Source organism: Haliaeetus albicilla, chromosome 13 (assembly GCF_947461875.1).
Source record: "Haliaeetus albicilla chromosome 13, bHalAlb1.1, whole genome shotgun sequence".
NCBI classification, from domain to species: Eukaryota; Metazoa; Chordata; class Aves; order Accipitriformes; family Accipitridae; genus Haliaeetus; species Haliaeetus albicilla.
Window position 1 is genome coordinate 11494505 of NC_091495.1, and position 16998 is coordinate 11511502.

Consider the following 16998-nt stretch of genomic DNA (forward strand, 5'->3'; position numbering starts at 1 on the left):
TATTTAAGAATCTTGAAAGTGTTACTAGGAAATTATGAATCTGTCCTGGATGAGAAGAAATAATTAATCTGTATGCAGCTACGCAGAAATTACATGCAGAAGTGAGTGAAAATGTCTGAGCTCTTATAAAGCCAACCTCCTAAAATATATTGCTAGTTAAACCATGTTCTGTTCTGTTAATGAAAAGAGATTGAGAATAAAGAGCAGAGTCATATTTTTTCCACGTGCTTTCACAGTTTTCTTATTATTTGTCTTCTGTTGTTTTCTGCCTGTACAGATAGCCGAACTATAACATCTCCCTTTTACATCAAAGGGACTTGATGAAGGACTGCCCTGATCTTTCCTCCTTACATCTGTCTCTCCTTGCTTCTCCATGTTTTCTCTGTCACTACAAGTGGATACCACCCAGTGACAGCAAAGGCATTTGAAAAGGAGTGTCTTTGCTCCGTTGAGGGGCCTCGCAGCTGACAAGCACACTGCTAAAATTGGATCCTGCTGATCAGTGGGAGGATGGCCTGTGTATGGGTTCATACATATCTTCATAGGGGCTCTCTAGGGTATCGTTTATGTAACTGTAACAGTTGCTTAATTTGCCTCCAGCTCTTAACAGTTAATCATGCAGTTTAAGATATCAGATAATTAAATAGCATGAAGTACAAATATCTGAGAGTTCATCCAATACTAGTATGGTAGGCTTTAGTAGAGGCAATCAAGTGGCAGAACTCCTGTTCCACAGGAAGGTCCAAAATTAAGAAAAATAAATGATGCCTTATTATAATGCATATTAGAACCCCTCTTCTCATGGCTTTAAATTCATTTTTGTAAATTCTTTTTTTTTAAAGTCATTGAATCTGGAGACTCCATCTTGTGGGTTCCCAAATCCCAGGGCTTTCACATTTTTTAGCTATTTGTGCCAGAGTGAGTCCCGAGAAGCCCAGAGGAGGGTCTCCCAGGGCTTCAAGACTCAGAGCCTGGGCATAAGCTGAGTTCTCAAAGGTCTCAGATTTCCTGCTGCTCAACTGGAAGACCAAATGTGATGTGCAGCTTTGGGGTTCACAAGAGAGAGAGGATGGCCCTGCTACTTCCAGAAAGCTGGTGGGCCTGGAAGCAGCAGGTGCTGGAGTGGCCGCAGTCCCCAACAGCGGGGAGGTCGTGTGGTGGGGCTGCTTTGGAGCCATGGGTCCTGGGAGCCCGTGCTCTCCCGCAGCCCACCAGGATTCCTTGCAGGCCTTATTTCTGAAGTTCAGTGAAACCCTGTTCCTTGTTTGAGAAATATTTCTATTTTGACAGACTGACAAAAACTGCCCGCAAAATTCTGGGAGTTTTTCTGGAATTTTTTCAGCCGGCTTTAAAGTGCTGCACAAACAATAGTCAAGTTGGGTTTGTTTTAACATTCTGGATTAAGCTTGCAAATGCTGCTTCCATGTCTGATGCCTGACAAGGGACACAGGCTTCTGAAGATATTCAAATATGGACCCCAATTGATTCCAGTCCACTAGGAAATTAATGTGGATTTTAGGATGCTAACAAATAATGCATATCTAATAATCAGTTCTGAATGCTAAATGCCATATGCATATATCAAACACTGTAGTTCTGTATTCCTGTGGATGAAGGTCCACTCCTTTTTACCCAAACTTACTTTATCATAGAAAACCCCTGAGAATGTGTTCAAGCATAAATTCCATTGCTTAATACATATGATCAGATCTGTTTCTGTTTCAGAACTATGCTAAACTGTCCACATTCCCATCAATGCGAACAGCCGAATGTATGGCTATTTTTTAACCCACTGTACTATGCAGTGATAAATCCTTAAGTATGAATATGTGAAACAGGATATTCCATCACTACTGAATAATAGTACAGGAGAATAGATTGATGTTGAAACCTTAAAAATTGCACTTGTTACTAACTTTTGTACTGAGAGCCAAATCTTGTAACAGACAAAGCCCTGCAAACCTGGGAGCTGATGCTGCTCAGCAGCTTACTGGAGGCAAGTACACAGCTACAGAACCAACACCCTTGTTTTTGGAGAATGATCCTCTCACAGCAGCAACTGCTTAGATGTGTGCTTTAATCTATTTCATTGTACATCATTCAAAATATTCAGAAAGAGTCTGTCTTATGTCTTCTGTGAATGCCATTAGCAATGTCATGTTGTACCTGTGCATTATTAACTAAAATATAAAAAAAGCATCTCTCGCTTCTCTAACTTCCATTCAGCACTTTTACTGTCACCTTTTTAGGTGCTGTGTTTTATATTCAATAGAAACAATTCCCCCTGAAGCATTTTAGAATCTCTCTGTTGGCTACAAGAAAGACCTGATTTTTCTTCCATATAATTTAAGCCTGGGTCTCTTGTTAAAAGAACTGCTCATTGATGTAAAATAGCAAAGTATAACACTTATTGATTGAATTGATTTATTATAATCCAGTGAAATTAAAGCAGTTTGGCACAAATGAAAATAACTGCTGCAGCATTTTTGTAGGGAGACAGATTCAGGTATTATAGAAATGTGGAAAATACAAAGAAACTGAAGAGATTATGCTGACAACAAAACACATCATTAAATAGAAATGAGCTAGATCTGGGACTTGTTCCCTCACATAATGACTGCAAAGATTGGGGCTTAATTTATAGTTGGATAGGTAACTATTGAGTATGCGGTATAGATTCCCTACTGTGTTTTATACAGGTTTAACAGAGGTGGTCATAAATTATGACAGATTTAGGAAATTCCTCCTTTCTGAAATTATTCGAAAACACAACAGCTTCTGTTGCTGTACCTGAGTTTGAGCAGAGATGAGGCAGAAGCTCTGCTCTCTCTCAGTTTGCTATGGCTCGGATGAAAAGCTTCACAAAAATTAACACCATTCTTTCAAAGGCTATATACTACTTGTTTTAATTCTAAGAAAAGGCAAAAATAATAGTGTCTGCATAGTTGCTGAATTATTTTAGCAATATCTAAAGTATGGTTTTACAAAGTCCATGTGTAAAGCCAACAGGACTTAAGCTTGTGGTAAGGAACATTGCCAGATTGCTGCTTTTAAAAGTCTGTACCCTTCAGATTCAGAAACTCCATCAGACAGTTCCCTTGTTTCAGTATCAGACATTTTGCTCTGGAAAAGTGTGTTCATCATTCAAGGCCTGATCTTGAAGTTAACTGGAGTATATTGCTAGTGGCATCACCTTGGATATGCTCTGGCTCCGTGTGTGGTATTGGACCACCACAATGAACCATCACAACCTGAACACAGTAGGTTTTATACTATTATCTCATTGGTTTTCAAAATACCTCTTGTCAAAATCATTTCCTTTTTGTATGGCTTTCTATGGGGAAACACACCATTCCTGGAAGCTTTTAGGGCTCTGTAAGTCAAAAATGGTTGCAGCTACGGAAACTATGCAGTGTTTCTTCTCATGAGAAAGAAAATACCACATATTAGATTTTTAGATAAAGATTAAAATAGTTGTCCTGAGGTTTAGGCACTGGTGCTCAGAAAATCAAGTTTCATTTCTCTGCCACTAACTCTCCTGTCTTGTTACAATGAATAAATCGCTTAATCTTTTTCAGCCTCTGAAATGAAGACAATGTTTTTTTCCCCACCTGCTATTTATCTGGTTTGCAAACTTCAACTGTAAACTTTTGGGGTACGTTAATGAGTGACTGGCTATTTGTACAGAACCTGGGACAGTGACCTGACTGAGACTTCAGGAAGCTGCCAGAGTTCAAACAACAGCAGCAACATTATTGGATGAGTTAACTGCTGTAAATGCACATGTAAAGGACTAGTTACTTAAAGATCTGCCATTATTGTGACTGTGTTCAATCATAACAACTGTTTAGTGCCTGCATCACATGTTGCAGATAGCATGCACTTATTAAATTAAATGTATTTGGCTCAAACAATTACAATTTTTGATGTGTGCTTGTTCCATTTTTATCTGTCCTCACTCAGAGCAGTTTCCCACTGATGTTGTTCCACTTCAAATCACCGTGGAGTAATTGTTGAGCTAAAATGGTAGGATTGGACACAAGAAGATAAAGAATTACTCTCTGTTCTGAAGTTGCACATGATTAAGAGCTCTTTTCAGTATAGTATCCTTCTATCTGCCATGCCTTTCACAGCTGTTTAACATAAAAAAGAAAAAGCCAAAAGAAATAAGGATTTAGCCAGAGATAATTTATATTTCAAAAGAAATTAAAGAATCAAAATTATTAGTAGTAATATACAGCGAGATGTAGCTAAACTAATTTGCTTTTAAGTCTTTAGCCAGTATATAGGAAGCTATGATTAAGTTCCACTAGTTTTCTAAACATGAATAAAAATGCTTAAGGAGTATATCTAAATAAATAAAATTTTAAAAAATAATCAAATGTTTTGATGTGTTACCTTGGATTTGAGAGCAGTAATTTCCTTTGTCCATATCCTGTTGTGACTATAGAAGGATGTTTTCAAAAGACAAAAAAAAAAGGCTGACCTTTTGATGATTTTATTAACTTAGTGACCCATGACAATTAGAAATATGAGCACAGAGAAAAAGCAATAACGTTTACTCAGCTCCCATTTATTTCACAGTGTTTTTATTTTAAGCTTGTGGTCTAAGGTGGCAGAATTTGATCCAAAAAAACACTGCTCATAATCTTTTCAGCTTTTGTTTTCTCAGAACACTGTTATAATACTCTCTGTTACCTGCATCCTTTTATCTTTAAGAAGGCTGTCCCAGACAGGTGATTTTGCCAAAAACTAACCTACCAATGGTGAGGCCTGAATTTCAGAACCGGTTGAGAATGCATTCTCTGAAAAAACAGGCTCTTTGTCAGGTGTCAACAAATCGAGATCCAAAACCCGTAATCACTTTCTAAAGTCTCTGCCTTTAGGTTTTGGTTATAGCTGTATAAACACAAGGTTTCTGAAGTTGCACCAATGCCTTTGAAGCCAAAAATTATCCTGAAATGTATGTATGAGAACAAAAGTGAAGGTTTCATTGTTTAGGAGTCAGAGACTCCCGGTTTCTCTCCCAAATTACAATGTTGCCTTGAAACCAAAGAAAGAATTGCATTGATTTTTCTAGTTCTGATGGCACTTGGCATGTCCTTTGACATTCAGGATCATCTCTAAGGAGATGTTTCCTTTGCAACTCACAAATCTAATCAGGCAAATATAAGTTCACAATTAAGCAACTTCTGCTGGTAGACAACCCTTTGGAGTATAAAGCTACTGAGCTTTAGGCTCCTGTATGCCAGTTGCCTTAACTGTTCAAGAAGCGTGGACTTTTTAGCGTGGGTTTAAAGTGGTAAGATTTATCTAGTGAAGAAGATTACGTATGCACATTGCATTGGTGACTGGCTTGCTTCATGTTAACAAGGAACAGGTTTAAGCTGAACCAAAATAAGTTTTTAAACTGGAAAAAGTCTATTTAAATTATAGTTCAAATTATTGCTGGAACTTTTGCATGTAGACAAATCATTTCACTTAAGTTAAAAGTAAGTTAGAAATGAGGACTGAAGTTTAGTCTCCATGATCAGACTTGCAAATTAAGTTACCAGCTTCTCCTTGATTTTAGTGGGATTTAGGAACATGATTGTATTGAAAACCATACCACTGGATAGGTAGGGACTGAAATCTCCTGGATTTCCTATGAATCTGTGTCTGTCTGACTCCTGTGAACCTAAGTAAGTGGCTTTTGAAATTGAGACTTGGCCCCTTCAGCTGTTAAGGCATACAGTAAAATTTACCCTGTAACTCATCTGAGATTAATTCAGCTGTCAGCAGTGGGACATACCTCATAAAATGAGTGGAATTCCATGTATTTGGAATTTGTGTTCTTGCAACTTGCCCTTAATTTGAAATGAGAAGGGGCTTGTTTGCTTACTTTGCTGGGCTGTGCCTGGCTTTTCCAGGTCTGGCTTCTGTGATGTGAGTCTATACTATTTCATAGAATATTTTTAGGAAGTCTTTAATGTTGTGCTTTTTTCCCCACTGCTTCCCCTGGGCACAAGCAGCACAGTAGCTTACTGAGCTGCTGCTTCTTTTGCCTGGAAGATTTATGTTTAGCAGACGTGAACTTTCAGATTGCAAAATATGTGACATTTGCGCAATGCCATGGCTCATTTTTGTGGCCTGCAGAAAATTGCCCTGTAGATGCTGTTGTAACAGGGAATTTTCTCTCAGAGTATCTAGTCAAAAGGGTCCTACTCATTGGTATGGATTAAAACAAACAGAAGTAATCTGGTGGGGAAAATAAACTCGAAAGTGCCAGCCTTTTCATACCTGTATCTATTGTAGTGTGGCGTTCTGGCCAGGAGATCACTCTTCTGTAATTCCCATAGAACCTGCAGAAAGATAATCATATTTCTTAATGCTTCCGCAATATGTAACCAATACAACTTCCTTCCCTGCCAAGGGTCCCAGATAGCCATGGTGCCTACGTACTCCATGATGGGACCTTTCAGAGGACACATGAGTCTCAAAAGTAGCCGTAAGTATTCAAATTATTACTTGAGAAGTGCCTATGTGCTCCAATTTTGGAATAACATCTTGAATATTGATTATTAAAAATACATATTTTATTATTGAAAAAATATAAAGTACATAAGTGCTTCTAAGGTCTGCTATTACAAAAATCTCACCTTCTTAATTCACCTTCTTTCCTGCTCGGGATCTTTGCCAAGCACCTGTAGAAGAATTGCTAGAAAACTGTTCTGCCTGAAGCTTCCCTTCTTAGAAACGCTGTTCCACTACACGTTCTCCAGATCCATACCATTTCAGTCCTTAATTAGATGCTGGCAAACGCGCTACCACCACTAGCGCCACCACCCACCATTTTTGTCCTTTTTATCTTTCGTCCCTCCCTTGACGAAGCCCAGCTGCAGCTGGAGGTATTTCACTCTCTGCACATAGGGAGTGCTGCATTTCAGGGCCCACAGGGTATTACCCTACCGTCCTCCTCTTCCCACCTTTTCAAAGGAACCACAAAGGACAGAGAGGAGGACAGTTATTGCGTCCCCACCTCAGCAGTCTGTCATACTGGTTTTCTGTATAGTGATAGCTATGTATTTTCTGAAGCAAAAAGAAGCAGAGATGATACCTCTGTTAGATGCCCAAAGCAGAAGCCAAAGCTCAATGCCTGCCAGTGGTTCCTATAGCTGAAAATAGGCAGAAATACTTACCCAGAAGGGGAGCAGCTTGAGATAACTATGCAGCTGAACCAAAGTAAAAGGATCTGCAAAGCATTTGTCAGTCATTGACTGGGCCACTCTGCTGAGAGATTGTCTCATTGGTTACTACATTGTCTGCACTGAAGCAAGCACTGTGGCCATAGCCATGGGCAAATGTTCTACCTTGTTAAGCATGAGACAAACACAGAGTGAAGAGGTGGTCGCTCTCCCCTCCAAATTTAGGCTCTAAATACAAGATGAAAAAGTAGACAGGTGCAAACGGATGCAGGACCATAACTGTGAACTGCTGCTTATGGTGCAAGGTAGCTCTTTCCTTGCGATGCTAGATAGGTACTTCTATCAGTTCACAAAAGGCAAAGCCAAGGATGTTGCAGAGATCATTCCCACCTGCCAGTAATGTGAAGTGTAGATAAGAATTTGATATTTCCAAGCTTTTGAGGCTTAAGTATCACTGAACAGTTTTTATTTGTTGATTATAAGTACATGTAGCCTTGTCCCCACATTGTGAAATTTCCACTTGTAGGAATTAGCAGTTAGCAATGGTATAAAGATAAAGTATTTGTGGTGCAGCAGCACTGCAGTTATACTAGTCTTTTAAAGAGTAAAGTAGTTGACATGTTCTTGAGAACATGCTTTTGCTCCTATAAGAGGCAAAAAGCAGTGGCTTTGAATTAGCAGTCTGGTGAGGAGCAAAGTCACCTCTTGTGTTTTTCAAAAGCATATTTTTGTTTTTCAGCTACATGGAAAAGACATGTTTTATCACTGTCATTGTGTATCAGTCAAACTTTAATACTGCTACGACTGGATTTATGATATGACATTATACCTCTGGACATGATATATTCTCCAGACCTGATTTGCAGAAGTAATGCCTTGCAATTCAATCAGTGGAAACTAGGTAAATTAGTCATTGTACAACTACACATTCAGGACTATAATAAATTACTAGGAAAGTCATTACAAAATAGGAAATAAAAAGAGTCAGTGTTGAGAGAGTTGTCACTGTTCTTTATTGCTCATTCTTGTATCTGTGTTTCCTGAAGATCTTTCCTCATATATAGAAGCAAGATGTAAATGTCTTGAAAGTACAATAGTACTCAGAGTTTAGAAAGATTTTCAAAAGCAGGCAACTTTCTGCAGGTAGATCTGTGCTCATATATAGAAAATGTTGAAACTCTGAAATGTTGAAAACTTGGATAAAGCAATTTGCTAAATACTGCAGGTAAATTAGGTCTATGTAAGACAGCAGAAAATACAGAAGTTTGATTCTGTTCAAACATGGGCTTAAGAACTCTGCCCATCTTTACAGCACATAAAAGGGCTTTTTCAATTTGATGCAACGTGTGTTTGCCCCATCAACAGAGCTTCATAACAGGGCTACTTAAAATTCCTGGAAGATTTCTATTTAACATTTCCCTCAATTTGAAGTTATTCAAAGATGTGAAAGAAAACAGAAGAAAAATCTGTTTAAAAGTGTGAACTTTCCAGTGAGGTCAAATAAGATCAGCCTCCCTAGGGGTGGGAAATACTTAGACAGGCACCCACTGAACCTCCCCATTTCATTGTTTTTATCCTTAAAACATCTTCTTTGAGCAATGGATGTGCTTTTTCATGTCCTCTTTTAAGAGAGATTGAGACAGAAAGACAAAATGAGTTGCCAAAGTTCAACAGAAAGTCTCTGGCAAAGAAAAGAATTTGGTTTTTTTTTTCCTTACATAGGAATAACCACAATGCTGCTTATTGCACAATGTTAGCAATTTTCTGGACACAGGATAGAGTTAGATTTTATGAAAGACAAAAGATTAGATTAAACTACTAGTGCCTTGTATATCTTCAGCATTTCAAATTTGGGACGGTAATTCATTTTGAGAAGATTGTTCTTTTTATAAATGGATTTTCCATCCCTTTTTTAATACTTGGATATTGTTTGGATTATCACATTGTTCTTCTGTCATGCTGTCTTTTTCACTGCATATATTGAAATCAGGCTGTCACTGCCAATCAGGGAAAGATTTGGGGCATTTCCCGAAATACTATTTACTTTTCCTTAGTGCCAAGAGCCTCTAGCTACTGTGATTTAGGGCATTGCCATTCCTTGAACTCAGTAGAGCTGCCCCACTTTACACCAGCTAGGGATGGTGCTGGATATTACTGAAGAGCTTGTTCCAGTTGCTTTTGCCAGCAGGAGGTTACAGCACAATTGGCAAAATTCATGAAAAAAATTAAGTCGTTGAAGTTTTGGAAGTGAATAACTATTGGTCTCAAGCACATAAGTTCTTTGAAACTTAGTACTAATTTTAGAATAGTACTAATTTTAACTATTTGATTTCTTCAGTATGTTACTAACACCTATGAGTGGTTTCCCTGATTGAAACCGGACATATGGTAAATGTTCATGATTAGAAATTTTGTGAGCTTTATATTTGTCTGCTTCAAGTATTGGATTCCATTGTGGTATCATGCTAAATTTCATTGGGACAAGAGATAAATGCAGTTTGATCATAATTTTGCACGAAGTTCTCCATTGCTTTATAGCAAACATAGAGTCATTATTTCTGTTGATGTCTCTGCACCTGTTTGTGTCATGGTGTAAGCACCCTGGCTGTGCCTTCATGTTCGATGGACAATCAGAATGGGTGGTCCTGGAGCAGAAATAACAGCACCTTTCTGCAGCTGGTCATGTTGGGATGTGATGCTGCTCCTGGACAGGCTGTTGAAAGCAGGTCTTCACACCAGTGCCCTTCTAGCAGGCTTTTAGTCATTTGCAGGAGCACATTAGTAAATAATACTAAATGAAGAAACAAATATGACATTAGGTATTCTGTCCTGCTCTTTCTTAGGGTGCTTGTTCAAAAGATGACACAATAAATTGAATGTAGTCAAACTCCTTGGCCGTGAAAAATAGTTCATAGCACTGTCTCACTTGGTAGGCAGGAGATTTAGACAAGAAGAAGCAACACAGCAAGAAAGCAGCCAAACCAAGGTTAGAAGGATTGACTCCCAGACTCTCAACCCAATGTCTCCTATTCTTTCAAAATACAATAAAAACTTTGAAACTAAGTCATTAGCTGAAATTGTACATTGGGGACATGAACGATGAAACAATAATTTACTTCATTGTGTCAGAAAGCCAGACCTGAATAGGTTGGATGGACTTAGTTAAGGGCTATTCTGTGCCTGTGGATGGAAGGCCAAATGCACATTAGATTTCTGATCTCCAGTATTCTGTTTATTTTTTAATATTATTTGCTAGCAACTTTCCATCTACAAATCTTGTCTGATGATTTGAGGAGGAATCCAGAAATATTATTCTTGTTTGGAAACAGGTTGAAAGACAATGACCCATCTCAGGCACACTACCAGGTTAAAATTTAAAAGGAGTAAATGCTTATCTGCTTCTTGACTTTTTTCCTGGGCTAATGAACTTGCATCAGATATAGAGACAAGTTCTTCCTAATCTGAGAAGTCTTGTGGGTTAGAGATTCAGAGGAGTGTCATGGTTATTCTGTGTGTAACACGTTTCTGTTCCATGTTCTGGCTCCTTTTCTGGCCCTACTTCTGTCTCCCTGTGTATCCAGTCCATTTTCCTCACTACAGAGTGCTAGAGTTAGCCTGGTATCACCAAGAGGTAAGATATTCATATACAGTTTTTTACAGTACTTTTTCCTACTCTCTAGTATTAAATCTTTCAAAGTGTAAATGCTTTTTATTATATCAGATATTAACAGTGAGATTCTCTATTATTCTGCAGAGTTCTATAATATCCAAGGCTCATACACTACTTATTGCAAGCCATAATTCTCAGGTATTCAAAAACATGCAAAATGAGAATAATTTACCACTTTTTCATGTTACATTTTGTGTTACCCTTACTTTTTGAAATAAATGAATGAATATGGACTTGATTTTATTGCAAGCAGGAAAGGATAAATATTAAAATGTTTTCAGAGCCATTATTGCCTGAGACATTGCTTGCCCTGTTGAATGAACTAAGATTCTTCCGTCTTGCAGCTTTTTCTCCTGGACCTTCCTGCAAGCTCTCCAACCAGTACCTCATTCAAGATCACATGGCTGCTCATTACAAGAACCTGATGTCTGCCAAAGGCATGTACGGTCTTTAATGACAACAGTATCTATGTAGCTGAAAGATGAAATCATACTCAAGGGTATGCATATTTGTGGCCCTTAGTTTTGGCTGGCTGCTGAATTTCTTCCCCTTTCTTTCCTCCCTCTCCTTGTCACCAACTCAACAGGTGTAGGAGGATTTAAAAGTGAGGCATAACATGGTGTGCCCTAAAAGAGGAGATATGTAGAACACTTTGGAACTATAAACTTGTCTTGGGAGAAGCAATCCTAACTGTTGAGAGGCAAAAAGTCTACCGAGTCAAACCATTCCACAAAACCATAAATTCATATTAGGAAGGTGTCGTGGTTTAATCCCAGCCAGCAACTAAGCACCATGCAGCTGCTCACTCACTCCTCCCCACTCCCAGTGGGATGGGGAGGAGACTCGGGGGAAAAAAAAAGTAAAACTTGTGGGTTGAAATAAGAATGGTTTATTAACTAAACTAAACTAAAACATGATAATAACAACAATAATACTAAAAATATAATAATGATGATGATAATAATTAATAATAATAATAGTAATAAAAACAAATAAAAGAAAAAGAGAGAGAAATAAAACCCAAGAAAAGACAAGTGATGCACAATGCAATTGCTCACCACCCACTGACTGATGGCCGAGCAGCGATCTGCCCCTCAGGGCCCACTCCCCGCAGTTTATATACTGAGCATGACGTTCTATGGTGTGGAATATCCCTTTGGTTAGTTCAGGTCAGCGGTCCTGGCCATGCTCCCTCCCAGCTTCTTGTGCACCTGCTTTCTGGCAGAGCATAGGAAACTGAAAAATCCTTAACTTAGGATAAGCACTACTTAGCAACAATTAAAACATCAGTGTGCTATCAACATTCTTCTCACACTAAATCCAAACCACAACATTGTACCAGCTACTAAGAAGAAAATTAACTCTACACCAGCCAAAACCAGGACAGAAGGGAAATATTATTTAATTCCCCTGTGTTATTTTACTAATTGTTTTTGTTTAAATGTATATGGCAGTTGACTAAAAGGAAAGGTAAAATGAGAAGTACGGGAGGTATTTGTTTAATTTGGAGAAACAACGGAAGAGCAACAGTAAGGTTACAGCTTTTGATGTTTAGAAAGTTACAGTATCAGACCTAAATAACCTAGAGGGACGTTCCATTAGCACGCAGTCATGTTTGAGAGGGCTCTTCAAATACTCTTCTTCCCGTAAATAGCTGCAAACCACTAGAAAGAGAATTTGGAATAAAAACATGTCCTCTGTCAGTTGTCTGGAGCTGTGTAAACTTTCTGGTGCTTCAGGTGCAGATGAAAACAACTGGAGTTGAATGGTCATAGCCATAGTTAGGTTACTGCAAGACTTCCAGTCCTTGGGCTCCCAAGGCTTTCTAACCAAACAATTCACTGATAACATGCAGTGAGCTTTATAATAACACATAGCTGTTGAACAATAGATGAGATGATTGCTGCTGCATTTTTTGCAAGGAGACCAATCCTTTCATCAATTTGCAGTGCCAAGTGCTTTATCTTAAACTACCCAGCTCAAATGAGGGCGCACAGCAAGCTTTCTACCCTGGACTTCAGGAGAGCAGACTTTGCCTCTTCAGGGACCTGCTTGGTAGAGTACCATGGGATACAGCCCTGGAGGGAAGAGGGGCCCAAGAAAGCTGGTTAATATTCAAGGTTCACCTCCTCCAAACTCAGGACCGATGCATCCCAGCAAAGAGGAAGTCAGGCAAAAATGCCAGGAGGCCTGTGTGGATGATCAAGGAGCTTCTGGACAAACTCAAACACAAAAAGGAAGCCTATAGAGGGTGGAAGCAAGGACAGGTAGCCTCGGAGGAATACAAAGAAATTGTCTGAACAGCCAGGGATCAGGTTAGGAAAGCCAAAGCCCTGATAGAATTAAATCTGGCCACGGATGTCAAGGGAAACAAGAAAAGCTTCTATAGGTACATCAGTGATAAAAAGAACACTAGGGAAAATGTGGCTCCTCTCCTGAAGAAAATGGGAGACCTGGTTACCCGGGACAAGGAGAAGGTTGAGGTACTCAATGATTTTTTGCCTTAATCTTCACCGGCAAGTGCTCCAGCCACACTGCCCAAGTCATAGAAGGCAAAGGCAGGGACTGGGAGAATGAAGAGCTGCCCACCGTAGAAGATCAGGTTTGAGACCATCTAAGGAGCCTGAAGGTGCACAAGTTCATGGGATGTGATGAGATGCATCTGCGGGTCCTGACGGAACTGGCAGATGAAATGGCTAAGCCACTATCCATCATATTTGAGAAGTCATGGCAGTCCAAGGAGGTTCCCACTGACTGGAAAAGGGGAAACATAACCCCCATTTTTAAAAAGGGAAAAAAGGAAGACTCAAGGAACTACAGGCCAGTCAGTCTCACCTCTGTGCCCAGCAAGATCATGGAGCAGATCCTCCTGGAAAATATGCTAGGGCACATGGAAAATAAGGAAGTGATTGGTAACAGCCAGCATGACTTGACTAAGGGCAAATCGTGCCTGACACACTTGGTGGCCTTCTACAACATGGTTACAGTGTTGGTGGATAAGGGAAGAGCAACTGATGTCATCTACCTGGGCTTGTGCAAAGCCTCTGACACTGTCCCACAAGACATCCTTGTCTCTAAATTGGAGAGACATGGATTCGATGGTGTTTTAGAGTGGTTTCGAGGATTCCTGAGAAGGCAAGCACACACACTCACTGATTAAAAGGGAAAAAGCAAGCATTTTATTAACTACAGACATGCATTACACTAAGGGTATTTCTGCAAAGCAACTAACATAGCAAAGCAATTAACATACTTACCCAAGGATCATGAAGAAGATGGTCCATCCATACATTCTTGTGCCATCTTGCACCGCGAGCTCAGCCCAGCAGTTGGTAGGTGCCAGCTTTATGTGGGCATCCCCATGGAGGCAACGGTGACCTTGCTGTACACCAGCCCACTGCTCTTCGGGAAACCCCGGTATTTATACATTTGTGGAGGAACAGGTGTCGACACTCGTCGCCAATGGGTGCCGAAACACACCTCGATTGCAACATAGGGAGCCTATGGCACATGCACCCACTGGCCAGGTGCGCTGCACATGCCATAGGCATCCCGTCTATTGGTTCACGGGCTCTGTACACGCAGCATATTACCATAATCCATCATTCACATCAACTATGCTCTAACCAATAAAAGGACTTTTTCAAGGTAAGCAAAATTATGTGTGGTGCCTTGTATTCCTCCATTATTGCAAGTACTACCTCCTCTAACATTGCCCAACTTCTTTATTCCCACAGTCAGCATTTCAAACAATAGACAATAAACCATCTGTTTCTTGTGCTGACTGAGCTTTTCAGCTATCAGCCAGTGTTCATCCACAGACCAAAATTCCATCCTTTAACCCTTCTGTACATAGGTGGATGGACCACTTGGTGGATAAAGAATTGGCTGGATGGTTACACTCAAAAAGTTGCAGTCAACAGCTCAATGTCCAAGTGGAGAGCAGTGACGAGTGGTGTTCCACAGGGGTTGGTATTGGGACCAGTGCTGTTTAACATCTTTGTAGGTGACATGGACAATGGGATTGAGTGCACCCTCAGCAGGTTTATCAACAATACCAAGCTGTGTGGTGCAGTCAACACACTGGAGGGAAGGGATGCCATCCAGAGGGACCTTGACAGGCTTGAGAGATGGGCCTGTGCGGACATCATGAAGTTCAACAAGGCCAAGTCCTGCACATGGGTCGGGGCAATCCCAAGCACAAATACAGGCTGGGTGATGAGTGGATTGAGAGCAGACCTGCAGAGAAGGACTTGGTGGGGGTGGTTGATGAGAAGCTCAACATGACCCAGCAATGTGCACTTGCAGCCCAGAAAGCCAGCCGTATCCTGGGCTGCATCAAAAGAAGCATGACCAGCAGGTCAAGGGAGGTGATTCTTCCCTCCTACTCTGCTTTCATCACAAGCCTAAATGAGGGAGCGAAGATCAAAAAATAAAAGGAAGAAAACAAAGATGTTTTGCAGTCTTTTTGTCTATTACATTCTTAAAGCTCAGAAGAAAATATACAGAAGATATTCTTGGCATAAAAGGAGTCAAGTGCTTTGTTCCCAAGCAGGTTTCAATTTTCTTTTTTTCAGATGTCAGTCCTGCTTGTCTGTGGCAGAATTCAGTCAGCCTGGAAAGAGCATCTCACAATAGGTGCTAATAAAAATTTCCAGTGGCTAAAATTTCTAATTCTTAGGTGTTTCACCATCTGAAGTTACAGTTCTCAAAAGTCAGATTTGGAGTGTACTAGAGCAGGAACCTTTAATATTAAAACACTTATTTTACTTATTACAGTGCTTTGTCATTCCTACAGGTTTTCCGTGTAGAGCTAAACTTTTTCATACATATTAAAAATAGCGATATTGCAAGAATATCGAGGTTCTCTTCTGTACATACCCTGATGCTCTGAAGTGCTGACTTGCCACAGGTTCTGTACATCCTTAGAGGAGTTGATAGGATTTTGTGCCTCTGAAAACATCTGGCCAGGGTTGTCCAAAAGCCTTCTCCAGTATCCTTCTAAATGTTCTCCAGCCTTTCTGAAATACAGCTGCTTTTTAAAATACAACCTATTTGGCCTCAATCCAGACAGTAGCTAGCCCTGCATGTCTGAAACTTTGTTTGGAGCACTTGTACAAACTCCAATTTTCTGTGGCATTTAGCAGTAATCACAAAAGTGTCTTGGAGAGAAATGGAGTCAGTGTCCTTCAAATGAAACTAGAATACTGAACTTCTCCTAGGTGATTGCTTTTCCCTCCTGTCCTGGTTTCAGCTGGGATAGAGTTAACTGTCTTCCTAGTAGCTGGTACAGTGCTGTGTTTTGAGTTCAGTATGTGAAGAATGTTGATAACACTGATGTTTTCAGTTGTTGCTCAGCAGTGTTTAGACTAGAGTCAAGGATTTTTCAGCTTCTCATGCCCAGCCAGGGCACCTGACCCAAACTGGCCAACAGTGTATTCCATACCATGGGACGTCCCATCTAGTTTAGGAACTGGGAAGTGGGGGGGCAGGGATTCGCTGCTCGGGGACTGGCTGGGTGTCGGTCGGCGGGTGGTGAGCAATTGCCCTGCGCATCATTTGTACATTTCAATCCTTTTATTACTACTGTTGTCATTTTATTAGTGTTATCATTATCATTATTAGTTTCTTCTTTTCTGTTCTATTAAACCGTTCTTATCTCAACCCAGGAGTTTTACTTCTTTTCCTGATTTTCTCCCCCATCCCACTGGATGGGGGGGGAGTGAGTGAGCGGCTGCGTGGTGCTTAGTTGCTGGCTGGGGTTAAACCACGACACCTCCACAGTCAGAAATAGTATTTCCCCATATACCTCAGTTATATCCAGGTATATGCAATCAGACATACAGCTCCATTAACATCCATACCATCTCCCGTATGGACACATATCTTAATGAAGACTGTGAAGCAGTAGAGTGACAGGGTTTGGTTCCTTGAAGCTCACTTGATTTAACCTTTTACAATGAAAATTGTAATGACTGAATAACAGAAAATGCTGCGTACAAAACTGCATATGTAATCATATCGTCAGATAATTCCTATTGCTAGAAAGATGATGAAATTATGACCTTGAGCCTAGGGACAACTTGAATCTCGCTTTTAGAGCATCACTTGGCAGTTTCCCCTGGCTGATAGCAGCTGTACTAC

General features: G+C 40.1%; 1 pseudogene; it reads left to right on the forward strand.

Moving 5' to 3' along the window:
• LOC138688568 (spermatogenesis-associated protein 7 homolog) overlaps positions 1–16998 on the forward strand; it is a 55378-nt pseudogene that overhangs the window by 5818 nt on the left and 32562 nt on the right.